General features: G+C 36.7%; 1 pseudogene across 1 annotated transcript in view; it reads left to right on the top strand.

Annotated features, from left to right (window-relative positions):
- The window catches only part of LOC114296915 (uncharacterized), a 32,889-nt pseudogene extending 19,239 nt beyond the window's left edge, over positions 1-13,650 (top strand). Inside the window, exons 3-8 of the transcript XR_014347943.1 lie at positions 396-504; positions 619-861; positions 11,008-11,103; positions 11,802-12,013; positions 12,734-12,806; positions 12,912-13,650. The product of XR_014347943.1 is annotated as an uncharacterized LOC114296915 (transcript). The remainder of the gene's footprint in view (positions 1-395; positions 505-618; positions 862-11,007; positions 11,104-11,801; positions 12,014-12,733; positions 12,807-12,911) is intronic.
- The last annotated feature ends 3,610 nt before the right edge of the window (positions 13,651-17,260 follow it).

Raw genomic sequence — 17,260 nt, 5'->3', positions numbered from 1 at the left:
GTCCACTAAAAGATAAAATATACTAAATAGTCAATAAGACAAAATGTCACATTCAACCCATAATCATTTCACTTTTTCTCTTGCAACCATTAAATCAACTATAAAAAAAAACCAACAAACTTTCCAAACATAACTTTTTTAACCAAGTTAAAATAACTAAAAAATCAATTAAACAACTAAAATAGTCAACTTTCTAAACAAGGCATAACTCTTATTTCAATTTTTAGAGGAAGAGAATTTGGGCTCAATGAAATGTAGACCCAGTTATCAGGCCCACATTTTTTCACACCCAAAACTTTTCCCCTCCGTATGGAATTCAAAATCCTCCGAAATTTTCCTATTCCCAATTCTCTTTCAATCCCTCCCTAACCAAAAATGCCTTCCCAAACTTGAAGACAAAATCAAAACCCTCAGAACAAACAATGGTCCTTGCAAGACTTCGAGATCGGAAAACCCCTCGGCAAAGGCAAATTCGGCCGCGTCTACCTCGCTCACGAACTCAAGGTACATATCTACATCTCTCTCTAGAGAGAGAAACTGATTTCTAGAGAGAGAGAGTGTCTGATTTTGTGATTTGTTGATTTGAATTTGGGATTGTGATGTGGATTGTGGTTGCAGAGCAAGTACATTGTGGCATTGAAGGTGATATTCAAGAAGCAGATAAAGAAGTACAGGTTGCATCACTAGCTGCGGAGAGAGATGGAGATCCAGACTAGTCTTCGCCATCCCAATGCCCTTAGGCTTTATGGTTGGTTCCATGATGATGAACGAATCTACATGATTTTGGAGTACGCTCACCGCGGTGAGCTCTATCGCGAGCTCCGAAAAACTGGTCATCTTACCGAGAGACAGGCCGCTACTGTAATCCTCTCTCTCTCTCTCTCTCTCTATATATATATATATATTGTTAGAAATTGGGCGCCCATGTGGCATGACCCTTAGAACCTTTTGAACCTCATCCAAATGGGTTTTTGAATTTGAATTCAAACCTATTTGGATGAGCCACTCAGGATATATATTTATCATATCATGATATGGATAGATGATATAGATATCAGATATTATCTCATTTAACCAATGGATAAATGAGATAAATATATTTTTATATCTGATATATGGTTATGGGTAACCAAGAGAGAAAACGACGTATGTTTTGTTTTCTACCCATATACTGACTCTCCCCCAAGAAACAACGATCAAAGTCATTTTGCACTGTGGTTTGTGTGGGTGATATTCACCATTGTAATATCACCCCACTGCTGGGATTGATTGATCTGATTCTGGAAGCACGTGATTTATCCACGAGGTTCTATCATCAAAAGGTATGATCTGATGATTTTATTCCGCTGCATGTTTTGTGTTTTGATTTACATTGGTATCAGAGCCATTAATGGATATTTTCGTGCTTTCTTTTATCATGTGTATATTTATAAAAGATGTGGAGATCCAAAATATTTTATTTTTATGATCACTAATGTCATTTTTAAGAGCATAAATGATTTTATTTTGGAAAAAGGAGTCCGGCAGTACAAAAATCGGAGCTGTCAGTACCCTGGAAGGCGGCGCGTGTCATTCACGCGCCACCACGCCGAAGCCACGCGCGCCCACGCGCTTCCACGCGCCTACACGCGCCGGATGCCATGCTGACGCACCTGCACGCGCCATCACGCGCGCGTCGGCGGTGTGTCCACGCACGCGCGCCGTCCGCGCCCGCACGCGCGCCGCGTGCTGGAGCCGCCCGCCGAGCCGAGGCTGAGCCGCGCGCCGAGCCGATCCTTGAGCCGACTTGCGCTGAGCGGCGCCGAGCCGAGCCGAGCCGTTTTTCCGCGCTGGCTTGGCTGTAAGGCTCTGTTTGTTTGTTTTTTAATTCTGAATTGCGTTAATTGGCCATAATTTATTCGTTATAGCTTTGTTTTAAGCATGGTTGGTACCCTTAGACTCAGAATTAATTTTTCTACATTCTGTAAAATTTTGAAAATTTTACGAAAATAAAAAATATTTTTTCTGAGTTAATAATTCATTTTTTATGCTTTAAAATGATTCTGGTATTACATAAATAATTTTCTGGGGTTGAAATTTTTATTGTGGACTTCTGAAATGTTTTAATATCTACTGGTAATATTGTCTCATTTTATCAGTTTCTGGATTTTTTATTTCTAATTTTATGTGTGTTTAATTAGTTATTTAAAATTCCAGAAAATACCAGAAAATTTCAGGATGATGTACTTTCTGTTATGGCATAATTTAAATATTGAATACAGCATATTTTTTTTTTTTGGGTTTGTAATATGTTGTAATTAGAAGAGCATGATTATTTATTTATTTATTAGAATTCCATTATTAAATAAATATAGCATGAGTTATTTGTAGATTTACATTAAAATGCTATTGTATGGAATTTATCATGCTTTGTATATGCCATAGTCAGTGGGAGGTTATTCGGTTGAGAGAAATCTTTGTAGATTAACTCCCGAAAACCAATATTTTGCGCATAAATTAAACTAAATTTTGGATAATTGTCACTTGTGGCGCAAGAGATGATTACGAGCATAGCGGATTTTCGATCTTGCGACTTGTGTAATATTGTCACTATTTAATTTAGATTTTTGCGGCAAAATTATATTATGCTAATCAAATTAATCCCAATGCGAATTTCTCTCTAAATTGATTTAGCTTATGGAAGTTAATTTGGTTGACCTAGACTTAGTAGAGATGTTCAAATGTGAACAAACTAATCCCATTCTTTAGATGAGAAAAAGTCTTGGAGACTTTAGGTCAAACCTTAATTGAGCCAAAGTAAGGAAACATGACTCAAAGTCGCCGTGTTTTTGTTGCCTTGTTTGGCACAATAAAAACTAATGTGTGCGCTATAGTTAGCGGCACGCTACATAGTTTTGGTTGGCGAGTTTTGGAGTTATGAAATTAGTAAGCCCTCAATAGATCTGTATATGATCTTGACTAATGAGCTGCGTGGATTGACTTTGTAATTTGACTAGTAAATAATGTTACATCATTGGATGAAGTAACATTCAAGAGTCACGTCATCCAAGGAATGCGAGCTTAAATAAATTAGTCATTAAGTGTAAGACGAGTAGCCAGTACGAGCAGTGTTTTGCTCTCTACCCAATTATTGGGAGTGGATTGAGCGAAATTTCATGCACTATAATAGTGTGCGTTGAAATATCACGTGAAGTTAAAAGATTAGCGCTTAGAAGCTGCAAAATCTATTAACACTGAGTGAAAAGATTAGCACTTAGTGGCTGCAAAATCTATTAGCATTGCCAACTTGTCTAAGTGTGGACACTTACTGTTTCCACACTTGAGTGTGAAACATGGATGAGGTGCTTCTTTGTGTGATTCCTTTACTAGGCTAACGTTTTGAATAACATTTACCACTAAGCGCAAACGTTGCAGCATAGTAATGAAAAGGTTAAGGCTGACAAGGTTGTTATGACTCTAAGAATTTAACGCATCGCTTGTAAGAGCATTGTGTTGAATTAGACTCTTTAGCCTAATTCGCGCTTAAGTTACTTCAGGAGCTATCATAGTTGATAGCTTATTCTCTCCTTCTTGTGGATAGTAGAATTAATTGCAAGTAACTATGAAGCGAGAAATTGAGATGGCAACAGGAGTATCGTCATCTTTCAACTAGATGTATTAAAGTGTATGGAGAATAAAATTGACTTGAAGATGCAGGGGATTAGCACTTACTAGTTAAATTTGCGACTTAGGCGCAGTTGATATCTCCATGACATCCTTTTTATGATCTAGTGAATATGACTTAGTCGTGAGTCATTACCTAGTTGGGCCTAAACCTTTAAAACTTGTCTTCGAGAACTCACACATTAAGATGATTGGAATTAGTTTATGACATTGGTCATGAACCAGTGGCTTATTATACTTAATCACATTAATGAGATGATGACACGATGGTTTGAGTAGGCCTTCTCGGGCCCACTCGCTTATGACATCCTGCTCTCATGTGAATGTGTAACTTTGTTCGCAATGGGTGCGCACAAGTAAGTAGGAAAGCCGCAGAAGGTCATTTGTTTTGGCACATTTAGTCCACTATGATATTTTGTGACTAGATATGTGTGAGGGTACAATAGCTAAGCCTCAATCTCGACACATTTATAGATTACGATACGCATCTGAGTCAAGACTATTTGATCTCCCATAAGTCAAAAGTTTTGAGATGATTTTTGACATTGCACATATGAGGTCGAGATCAATTAGATAAGAGTTTTTTGTGCTTTTAGTTTTGACCAAGGTGGCGAGTATCTATTTGAGTTATTTTTTCAGAAAAACTCTGTGAAGAGAGATGGATGCTTAGAACATTGATTATTCCTAGTACTCAACAACACACTGGTGTAGTAGAGATAAGGAATTAAATATTGTTAATGTTAGGTAGATAATGGCGCAAAATGTTTCCCAATTGGGAATTGCACTAGTTTGTTGCCTATATCCCTAACTAAGTGCCCTCCATATCAGTTTTTACACTCCATTTTGAGTAATGGGTTAGCAGAGAGCCATCTATGGGCGATCTGTAACCATTAAGCAGCTTATCTTTATTCTACTTCTCATAAGATTGCGAAGTTAAGACCTAGGGTTCTATAGCGCATTATTGTATGCTGTCTTGTAAACACAAAGGGTCGTGTGGCGCATTATTGTATGCGGTCATGCAAACCCTCCGGGTCATGTGCATATAGGTAAGTAGCTTTGTGGTAGTGTAACTAAGTCACATAAAGTTTTATTAGTAAAGGTGACGTGAATAGAGTTTTCGGAACTCTATAAGATGGAGAATTCCAAGCATAACGCTCTATGTAGCCTAGTTGAGAATGGAAAGAAATTTCCAATATCCTAGGGACAGTGGGAGCGATGTGTCTACTAATGGATTACTCCATTAGAACAGAATACTCTACATTCTTAGTTGCGTGGTAGCAAATGTGAAAATTTTCCACGTCATCACTGGGTGATTGAGAGGGAAACATTCATGATTGCTCCGCAAGATGATAAAGAGCCTAGGATAATGCCAAAGGCTCTAGTCTCCTGTTTTTAGAAAGTGGATCAATGTTGCGCAGTTTAAGACAAAGTCTTTGAGGATTAACCATTTTTTATAATTTGGTTGACTTTCCATTATGACGCAAAACTGTTATAAAGTTATGCGTAATTTGGATAGTCATTGTTGAGGCATAAGGCTCGCTAGATACCGAATGGTCGCACCATTGAGGAAAGTGTAGACCATGAGAAGACTTCCTCCTGGGGAGTGAGGTTATTTTGACTTAGGCTATAATTGACATAAGTTCGGAACATTGATTTGTGGACATTGTGACCTGATTTCTCATTAGAGAATTGGATAAGTAGATCCGTAAGGATTTACCTTCTGCTTTTATAGTGAAAAGTTAGGAGCGCAAAAAGGTTGCTGGTTCCAATAAATCTTTTACAGCCTAAAGCAGTTATCCAAACAGTGGTTCTTAGATTTCGTCAAGCCATGATAGGGCAACGATGATCGATGAAGACCACTGAGGCATGATCAATGGTCCAAAAGAAGTTTTTCCTTACTTAGTCATTATGAGCCAGGAATTTATAAGGTTGTCGCCACCTAGGGTGGGCAGTCCTCCATTTTAGATATGATGGACATGGGTGATGTAATTCATATGCTCGGATGTACGATCCTTAGGGATTGTTTTAGGAAAATTCTCGGTTTGTCTTCGATGACTTACATAAGGAATATCCTAGAACGATTCTAGATGCAAAATTGCAAACCCATTGACTTACCTATCGGTAAAAGCCAGAGCCTTAGCTATTGAGTGAATCCTCAGATTGTCTTTGGGAGAAACAGATGACCTATATTCCTTGATTTTTTCTTTGTTGTGGGAGCCTAAAGTACGCTATGTGGGCGTATTCGGCATGATAAGTTTTATCTTTGATAAATGGTTAACTGAGTTGTATAGACATTGACCTTGCTCATTAGACTGTGGATAAAATGCTTTATTAGAAGCATATTAATTTGCTCCTTGTAAAATTCAATGCGCTAGTTGGGCGCATCTGCGCTAGTTGAGCGCATTAAGAATGAACGCAAATTGGTCACCAAAAATATCTTTAGAGAGGTTATTGCGCAAGAGGTAGTGATCTTAAATCATTTCATGTGAGGCGCACATGGTGGATTCCGTTGTATATACTTATCGCAAGAGGTGCTGATAAGGCTTATGTTTGGAATCTATAATTGCGCAAGCTGTGGTCAATTTTTTTTTTTTTTAAATCGATCACTTATTTTGAGATGATGGGATGTTGACACTATTATGGTTTGTGTCATAATGATTAGCAAATGATGATGTCAGCAGGCAAGATTGGCTCACTCACACGAGCAATCGCCCTTGGCGCTTGGGAGCGAGCAAGGATGAGACTGGTGGTTTATTTTTATTCGGAGCCAAGAGAGGCTTAAATCATCCACTATGTATGTCGCCTTGGTTATAACCAAGATGAGGTCGTGTTAAGGACCAAACATGGATGTTAGTACCCACTTTCCATGTTGTGCCTGTTATGATTAGCCAGATTCGAGATCTCATTTGGCGCCTAGAAGGCGAGCAAATAGAGAATTCGGGTTAGGCGCTAGAAAGCGACTAGACTAATATCTGTACGGTGTATCGAGTATGACGTCACTCTTTATGGAAGAGTTACTCCACCGTAGCATGTATTCATACTATATGTGCTTGGCGACCGAGTAATGAGGTGAGAGAATGGATCCCTGCTTCCTCACCGTGTGAGTCTTACGAGTCATTATTGATATGACTTTCATTTATGTACCCTTTTGTGACTTTTGACTATGTCATAAGGTAAGGGGTTGATGTTCTGCTACTTTGGTATGTTGCCTGCGGTCATGCATGATTCGGCCTTAAGGGACATCACTGGGAAAGCGGTCAATCCTAAACTAAATGGCATGAGTGCAAAGGGAAGATCATCTAGTATTACACCACTGTTGTATATTCACTGCCGGCAACTCACATCGCTCTGTATGAGAGGCGAATTGAGTGTGAATATATTGCAAGAATTAAGAGGGTCAAACATGCTCTTTTTGAGGGATTAGAGATGTTTTTTGGACCGGTGTAATTAGATGGGTCTAGGGTATATGAGACACTATTTCTATTCTTTTTGGGTTGATGTCTCTATGCTGGCTCATTTTGAGTTTCTAGTATAGAGCTCCCACATGCAGGTGTTCTCAGCAGTCGCACGGTGCAGTGGCTAGTATGAGATTGTTTATTTTTGGGGAGATTGAGATTGAGACGTGGCAGTGTCATGCCAACTCATGTCCGAGTGGGAGATGTTAGAAATTGGGCGCCCATGTGGCATGACCCTTAGAACCTTTTGAACCTCATCCAAATGGGTTTTTGAATTTGAATTCAAACCTATTTGGATGAGCCACTCAGGATATATATTTATCATATCATGATATGGATAGATGATATAGATATCAGATATTATCTCATTTAACCAATGGATAAATGAGATAAATATATTTTTATATCTGATATATGGTTATGGGTAACCAAGAGAGAAAACGACGTATGTTTTGTTTTCTACCCATATACTGACTCTCCCCCAAGAAACAACGATCAAAGTCATTTTGCACTGTGGTTTGTGTGGGTGATATTCACCATTGTAATATCACCCCACTGCTGGGATTGATTGATCTGATTCTGGAAGCACGTGATTTATCCACGAGGTTCTATCATCAAAAGGTATGATCTGATGATTTTATTCCGCTGCATGTTTTGTGTTTTGATTTACATATATATATATAGATATACTAGCAACCGGACACACACAATGCTTGTGCAATTTCTTTTAGAATTATAATATGAATTTTGTTTGCAAAACCCTATTTACAATCTGTCACTTTACAATTACAATTTTTACTACAAAAAAAAAAAAAAAAAACAACAACAACAACAACAAAAAATATTAACTCCACCTTAGGCTAAACAAAAAAAAAGTGAATAGGTGAAACAAAATTAAAAAAGAACAAAAAATTCCACTAAGGTTGTGTTTAGATTATAGATTTAAATAGGGTTTTGCAAACAAAAAAGAAACGATGAGAGAAATGCAAATAAAATATAAGCCAATTTTTTTCTCCATTTCCCTTGTATTTTCCTTTCCTTTTCCAAATCCCTACCCAATCCATGATCCAAATACAACCTAAATATATGATTGATTTCAACTTGACTTTTGTTAAATGGAAAACCCAAAAATTATGTGTATCAAAAGATGAGAAAAAGAAGTTATTGAGTGATAGTCTGGGAGTAACAATGTATATAGCATATGTATAAGAATATGTGGATATTCATAAATCTATTTGTGAGTGAGCGGTGTGGTTAGAGGTAGTCCGGGAAGATGGCGGGCACTTCAATGGCTTGGGATCACCGGAGGTGGAGAGGAGGAGGTCAAGGCAAGCTTGGAGAGGGAGAGGTTGGCAGTGATAGACCTTTGAACACTAATGTAAAGTATGAGAGAGTGTTTTAGCATAAGACTTAGTTGTATTGTTGTTGTTGTGTCTCGCTGCATATACGATACGTTATATAGGCCGCAGGAGTATTGGAGCCCAAGCAAACTGTTGGACAGGTGGCTCGTTCTCCTCAACTCTGCCAGAAGTGATATAAGCCCTTCTGCCGTCTGTGGCTTGCCGGCAGGCGGAGAGCAACGTTTCGTGGCAGGCGGAAAGTAACATTTCGTATATGCATCGGATGACATGAACGTAAGGTCATTGTTACCTCTTCTCCAAGCCTGGTCAAGATAGAGTTGTCTTAGCAAGAAGACAACTATCTCGACGATCCCATGACCTCAGCCGCCAGTCCAGTATCCTCTGATGATCCCGAGCAGTAGTGCCTGGGTCCTGCTCCCAACCCAGGCATCCGAGTAGATAAATGGGCCAGGGCCCACCTTAGTGTTTAAGAGAGCCAAGGGCTCGCTTCCAAGTGACCAAGTAGGAGAATGGGCCGCGGGCTTAGCTCAATGTTTAAGAGAGGGACCTGCTTAGCGATCAAGTAAGAGAATGGGCCGCAGGCCTATCTCAATATTTAGGAGAGCCATTGTTTATCAATCCAAGTACAAGTGAGCCGGGGGCTAATTGTATTGTTGTTTGGCCTTGGAGCTAGGTATGAAGGACCATGGGCCCTGCGGGGCCATGGTGCTGCCTGTTGCAGGGCTCTTCATATCTAGATATATTTGGGCTTGTATATATGCTCCCGCTTAGGCTAAGCATATAGTTTTGGTTGCCTTGGCACATGACGCCCGTAGGGCTCGCCATGTAGTAAACATACGAAGCATATAGTTTTGGTTGCCTTGGCACATGACGCCCGTAGGGCTCGCCATGTAGTAAACATACGACATGCCCGACGTGGTGCCTTATTGGTCTGCCACGTGGGTGGGGTTTTGGTGATGTGGGCTTGCCACGTATTGAGCTTGATACAAGTACCCACACTATTGATATTCATCCATCAATATCTTTAAAAAAATAAAATAAAATAAAAAAAAGGAAATTGAGAAAGCATGAATTCGAAAAACATAATCAACAATATTCAAACAATTTCAATTCTGTTATATCCAGAAAGCGATTCAGATTCAAAACAGTTATATAGATTGGGGACACAGCTATGTTCGTTTCTTTGATAAAACTATCAAAAGATTAACTAATGAGAGTCGAAATGCAAAGAACTTCACTTTTGTGAGATTATTCAAAGAAGTAGATTGAATGAACTTGATCTTCTTGAAGAAAAGTGTAAAGTGATTGAATCCAAACATATGTATCTAAATGTGGATATCTTGATCAAGGATTTAACAAAAACACATCAGAAAATTTAAAGCAAGAAAGCGAACTGTATAAGCAGAGAGAGAGAGTGATTACTTCATGAAATTGCTCTGTATAAGCAGAGAGAGTGATTACAGAATTAGAAGATATTGAAACTGATTTAGAACTGCTGTGTAGTTTGGAAACGTGGGGGTGGTGGAATTGGTTGGTTTGAATTCATCATGTTACCCTTAACTACAAATTGATGTTAGTGTAAAAATAATGTAATTATTTAAGAAGTTATGACCATTTTAAGAAAAATGAAAAAAATCTCTAAGAGAGGCTTCAGGACACCAAAGTTCCTGTTGGCTTTTAATAATAGTATAGATGTACATATAATGTTGGTTCTCAAAGTATGCAGTGATTTTCATATTGGACTCTTATATTTTAATTGTGTGAATTTGATCCATTACAGCATCTTCAATACTTGGTCTCACTTATTTTATTTCTTTTTATTAAATTTGAGTGAAAATTCATTAAAAGCTTGATATGATATAGAACACTCCAATCCTTAATCTTTTTGAAAAATTTTAAATTTGCCTCTTAAGTCTATTTTAACCATTTCTGATAAAAGAAAACCATCTCCAATCTTTACTCTTCTTAAAATTTCATCAAATTTGAGTGAAAATGCAACTATTGGGAATTGGTAAATGATTTGGTTCATCCTTGATTTATAAATAATTTCTCTCTCTTGATTTGACACAGATTTAAAGAAATGGTTGGAGCGCACTTTTAGCCATTTTTTCATCAAATTTGGATTTGATGAAGGATTTGAGATACTTGGAAATTTAGACAAAAATGCTCCTGTTATAAAATTTGGATGAAAATGGTGTGAACGACTATTTAAACACAAATTAAACATGCTGGGGACTAAATTGACATAATTGAAAATTGGACCGAAATGATGCATTGCATGTTTTAGTCACCAATAATATATTCATATGTATATGTGAAATTTGGTATTTTCTCCCCTTTTCTCTTAAATTGTGATATTGCTTGATTTGGGTTTTGGGTTATTTTGTTTGGTATGCTTTTAGTTGTTCTATTCAATTTTCAAATTAGAGTAGGTGTTTTTTTTGTGTCTTTTGATTTCTATTCTTTTTATATTTAGGTTTCTAGGTGTAGAAACTTTAATCTTCTATTTCTTTGTTGGGAAATTTTAGTACATTGCGAGCCTTGTGCAAGCCTTGGCGTACTGTCACGAGAAGGATGTGATTCACAGGGATATCAAGCCAAAGAATTTGTTGCTTGATCATGAGGTATTCTGCAAAATCTTTTATAATCCCATTGTAATTTCATAAACTGGAATTGTATGTTTTTAGTTTGTTGAACTAACTTGATGCAATTCCAAAATGAAATATTCCCTAATAATGCTACATACACAGAACAAATGTACAAAAAAAATTAATGTGTGGCTTCACATAGGATGACTATATTCCCAATTGTGTTTTCATTTGTTTGGCCTTTCTAAAGATAATTCAGGTTTTTCTCAGAATCTTCAGCCAAGTTTTTCTAGACTAATCAATATGGTCTACTCTTTTCAACTTTTTGCATATTCATGGACAGATTGGAACTGCAAATTTATTTCTACCTGATTTTGTGCGGAATTCAATATGGTCATATACTGAATCCAAAGTAGCCCTAACTTTTGCTTCAAATGGATTTTTAACCTTGATTGGATGTGCTTTTTGAGTGGCTTGTTTATCTAATTTCTTTTAACTAGAAGTTGTCACAAAGGTAAGAAAGAACTGTTTTAGGCATCATTTCTACAATCCACTTTTCATAGCATACAAGGCTAAAATTCTTCACTCATCCTAGTGTGTTGAGCAATTTGGCTGAAGTGATTGAAACCTTAAATTGTCATATCTGCAGTTACACAAAGTCATGTTGATTTTAGTTCAGAACAAAGAATAAAGTTGGTGTTCTATATTGATCAACTATTGCATTACAATGGCAGGGTCGTCTGATGATTGCAGACTTTGGGTGCTCTGTACAATCCACAAGCAAGAGACACACCATGTGTGGAACTCTGGATTATCTAGCCCCATAAATGGTGGAGAACAAAGCGCACGACTATGCAGTTGACAATTGGACATTAGGTATCCTGTGTTATGAGTTTCTGTATGGTGTCCCTCCATTCGAGGTTGAGAGCCAAACTGATACATTCAGGCAAGCAGCAAATTTTTTATTTTTATTTTTTTTTGCTTTTTGTGGTGTGTTTTGATCATATTGTCAAGCAGAAAATGAAGTAACTTTTGTTAGAATTCCTACAATCAAATTACAAAAAATCAACACTAATGATAAGACTCCAAATGAATAAACTATGAACAATAGAATAATGACACATAATCTTAAGCATATGAATTTGATAACAAAATATTATGTAAAAATGGAATACAGAAAATTTGGTTTATGAGTGATTGAGAAGCGTGTAGTCACTCTATTTCTAAAGTTGTTCCTTCGCACGTGAATGCACAAGCAGAGATGGAGTGCAACAGCTCCAACATTAACCTAATTTGCTTAGAAACTTTTTCGTCTAGTGTTCACATCTAACAAGAGGATATGAGCGAGTTACGAACCAAAATTGCTGGTAATATACAAAAATAAAGTGATCATAAGGTTCTTTGTATTTTTGCTATATGTATGTTGCATAAAACTCTACATCTCTCTTTTGTGAAATCTCAACAAGAGCATGCACATGTAAACAATCTGCGTGTGCCCAACTTTTTTAGGAACATGTGTGCATACAGGATGAGAAGTGACTTACGAAAAAATGTCAAAATTAAAATTAGAACTGTTATAATTTAATTTGTATAAATGAATAGTAATTGTATACAATATTTAATGTGAGGATTAAATAATAATTATTTTATTTTTATTTGAATACAGGATTATGAAGGTGGACCTCAGCTTCCCTTCCACCCCTCAAGTTTCTGCAAAAGCTAAAAATCTCATTAGCCAGGTAAGCTTGTTTATCAACATCTTGTAATTGTAATGTGAGTCTGAAACAATGGTTGCAGTGAAAGATTCAATTGCTTTTCTGAAGTGTTTCCTGAAAATTGTGCAGCTTCTTGTGAAGGATTCATCCAAAAGGCTCTCTCTTCGGAAGATAATGGAACACCCTTGAAAATTTAAGACCGCTGATCGAATGGATTAGTGCTCTAAATTGGATCTTTAGATCTGGTCTCAAGTCCATGACTCCAAGGAATCATTACAGTTGAATTCTAAAGTATATTGTCGAAACAATGTGGTAGAACAGACACTACAGGTTATTTTGCAGCCTCCAACTCTAATCATGTTTTGTACTTTGCACAATGGCCAATATAGATTAATGGGTTGTGTTGAGTGTATTTGAGCAAATTCCTTTAACTTTAACCTTACCTGTTTAGTTTTTTGTTTTATAGTCTTGTGTCATTTTGAGTTAGTGTCGTGCTAATGTGTAATGGATGAATTTCACTATATACTCTCACACTTTAGCTCTAATCCTACTTAAACCCTTGAACCTTTTCGTACTAATTTTTCTTTTCTTACAATCAGTAGGATAAGAATAGGAAAATAAAAAATTGCGTTCGCAATTATAAGACTCAAATTTCCATGTGCTGTTAAAAACTCTCGCAAAATTTCTCTTTCACAGCTACCTCCCTCTTGATACATTTAGGAATCATGCTTCACTAATTTAGTTAGTGTATTTTTATGCTCATTTCCAAAATTAAATCTACTAAAAAAAATCAAGAAAAAAAAATCACTGTTTAGGCTATGCTTGGTAGGTCCTAAATATATCAAATGAAACTTGTGACCCCATGGCCGCTTCTAACTTTCTTGTATATAGCCACTGCTTTTTGCATAACTTTAGGTTTGTTTAGCTTCTCTGCTCTCTTAGATCCTGGTGGATGAGTTGCAGATAGTCCTTCTTCCTCACCACCACCGAGTCACACATAAACTTTCAGGGCGACCCGTGGGTCGTACCTAGCCGACGCCATCAACATCATCCCTATGTAGTTTGCTTCGAATTCATTCCTACAACAACCAACAAAAAATATAATAATTTAACTAAAAATTACTAAGTCAAAATCTCTAAAAAATTTGGCATGTGTTCAAACTTAAAATATATTCATGAATTTCAGTGGTCCAATATATTCAAACATCAAATGCTATGAAGCACGGACACCTTGGAGAAGGCTACGTATCAGTGTCGGACATGTGTCGAACACGGACACGCGTCGAACACGCGGTGGACACGTGTCCGATACGCAGTGAAAGGTGTCCCCTTTTTTTTTGAATTTTTTGTCACCAGACACGTTCTGGACACGCTTGGGGACACCTTTGGGACACGGCTGGGTAAAATTCATAATTTATGAAAATTCTGTGGGATTAATTTGTAAATAACAAAACCAGAACAAATTGTTGAACTCTAGATTTGAAAGAACAGAGAGAACAAAAGATAGAAAGAGAGAGAGAGAGAGGCTCGCCACACCTGGTAGCTCTTCGCATGTCGGTGGTCGCTGGTCTGTCGTCACTGTTCTTGCAGTTATCCAAGGTACGACTTCCATCTTCTTCTGCAATCTTCTTCTTCGATCTTTCTCTTATTCTTCTTCGATCTTCTTCTTCTTCTCCGATCTTCTCTTCGTCTCTCTCAGTCGCTCTCTCTCTCTCTCTCTTACTCTCAGTCTCTCTCAGTCGCTCTCTCAGATACCTCTCTTCGTCTCTCTCAGTTACTCTCAGTCTCTCTCTTATCTTGTTTTGTTTTTTTATTTTATACGGCTGATTTGTCTCTCTCTCGCTCTCTCTCACTTTTATTTTTTTTTCCAATTTTATTTTATTTTTTCTTTTCTGTCTTTTATATGGTTGATTTCATTATTTTATTTATTTATTTATTTATTTTTGATTACTAATCAATGATTAATTTTGTTAATTTTAATGATATGTTTTTATTAATTTTACCTTTTAATAATTTTATGACATATATAAATAAAATTAATTATATATATTGAACGTATCCCCAACGTGTCGTGTTCCCTATTTTTTGAAAATTTACGTTTTTGCGTGTCCGTGCCGTGTCGCGTGTCCGTGCTTCATAGTTCAAATGTATTCATGAAGTTCAAACTTAAAATCTATTCAAATTTCAGAGCTTTCTCAAACTCTGTCGTAAACGGGAGCCTTAAACGTTAGGTACGACTTCCAGGATAGAAAAGAACTGATTAGTTAGATTAATAGAAAATCAATACAGAATGATATGATGAGCCTTAATCATATTTTGATCAACAATTCTGCACAAAAATTCTGTAAGTATACATTTTTTCTCACTATATTTGGTATCCCAAAGCATTCAACAATGGGAAACAAAACTAAACACATAGCTTAGGGAATCTCAAAATCGAGAATGAAACCTCTAGGAGAGAAAAAAAAAATTATCTTATCAATTTCAGCGAAACGCCCATCAATGTGGCTTAAATTTTTTAAAATATCATTGCCGCATCATTTTGATCAACAATACTGTATAAAAATTCTATAAGCATATCATTTTTCTTGCAACTAGTATTCATGGGCTCAATAGATTGTGAATTGCTAAATTACATGCCAACATAAACATGGCTAGAAAAAGTGACAACTGTGATCAAATCATCCATATAACTATGAGAAATATTCAAAGAACATTTTTCAAACAGGTTGAGTGCATTCAATTCAAGCCCTACAAGATTATGTATGGATGAATGAGTGATTCTATGGGACAGTGATACATACACTACACCAAACATTTCAACAATGGCAAACAAAATTAAACACATAATTTAGGGGATCATAGAATTGAGAACGATACCTCCAGGAGAAGAAAGAAAGCAATATTTTGGATAATTCGTGAGCGAGTTCAAGATTTAGAGGTAAACAAATGACCTGCAGTGCCACAATCCAAACAAGTGTCATTAGTGCATATCGAGCTATGCCATGTCCAAACTGATAAAAACACAAAAACAAAAGGTGGTTCAAAACAAAGTTTTTAAAGGTGAATGCGTACCTCGAGGCTTTTTACCCCTCATGAGGTGAGACGTAAGCCTTAGGGCGTTGAGCCGTTAGCATTTCAAATTTAAAATTTTAATATTTAGTGAATAAATTAAATATTTTAAAATAGTAACAATGGCAACAATGGCTCCAAAACCCTAGACTCGTTCTCGTTTGTTTATGTGTCTGGATAACAGTTAGCTTTGGTAGGTTGAGAGAATTCCATATTCAAGGAGGTACCATTTTGTTGTCATGTAACATGTTGGAGAGAAAGATAGGAGAGTTCATGTTCAAGATCATAGAGGAGAATTACAAAAAGTCCATATTACCCCCCTCAAGCGCGAAAAGCATTCGTGTACAATCTATATTAGGAGAGATAGTTCAAGCAATGTATAATGGGTTGAGACTTGAAAATAATTGTAATGTTAACATGTATGTGAGTGAGAATTCGGAGGTGATTATGGTTGTGGATGGGTCAGGACAGTGACAACACAAAGGTGAGAGTGGAGAAATTGGGTAATGAAAATGATGTGAAAAGGGTAGGAAAATTGGGAAGAAGATTTGCTACAAAGCACTTGGATGGATTGAATTGGGAAGTGATGGTGGTGGATTCATCTTATACTAAGAATGCTTATTATATCCCTAAGAGCAGGATTGTGTTTATAGGGTTGCTTGATTGTCTCCAATCTGATGCAAAGCTAGCAACTATTATTGCTCATGAGGTAAATTTCAATATAGTAATACTATAGTACAGAAGTTTTATTTCAAATTTTTCCCCAGAAACATCAATCTATAGTTTAAATTTATTCTACATTTATACCTCACACTATACTAATTCAATCTCCACCACAATTTATTATTATGAGTAAAAATCCTCTCAATTATATGATTTACTCAGATTTCATGATACATTTTGAACCTCTTTTTGAATCCTCTCATATAATTGAGATTCAAATTCTCTCAAAAAAGAGGTTCAAAATGAGGTTTGATTTACTCGGATTTGATGATACATTTTGAACCTCCTTTTTCTTTTCCTTTTTTTTTTCTTTGAGGGGGGACATGGCATAGCTCAGCATATACCGGAACATGTCATGAAGCTTGTTTGGATTGTGGCACTACTGTTGCTCATTTCTTTATCTCTAGATCCTAAATTCACTCTCAAATTATATGAAATATAGTCTTCTTTCATCTCCCGGAGGTATTGTTCTTGATTCTATGATCCCCTAAACTATGTCTTTAATTTTGTTCACCATTGTTGAAATGCTTGGTGTGTTGTATGTATCACACATCTGTGTTTGCTTTCGCTCTCAATTTTTTTTTTTTTTTTATATTATATATGTGTTTGCTATAGCTATTGGACGGACCAAATGCAAGAACATGCATACTATGACAATGTCATTGTCGGAATTAAAAGCACAA

This window comes from Camellia sinensis, chromosome 13 (genome assembly GCF_055761805.1).
Source record: "Camellia sinensis isolate YWXY chromosome 13, ASM5576180v1, whole genome shotgun sequence".
Classification (NCBI taxonomy): Eukaryota; Viridiplantae; Streptophyta; class Magnoliopsida; order Ericales; family Theaceae; genus Camellia; species Camellia sinensis.
Note: the sequence above shows the minus strand (reverse complement) of the source record. Positions and strands in the feature narration are given on the sequence as shown.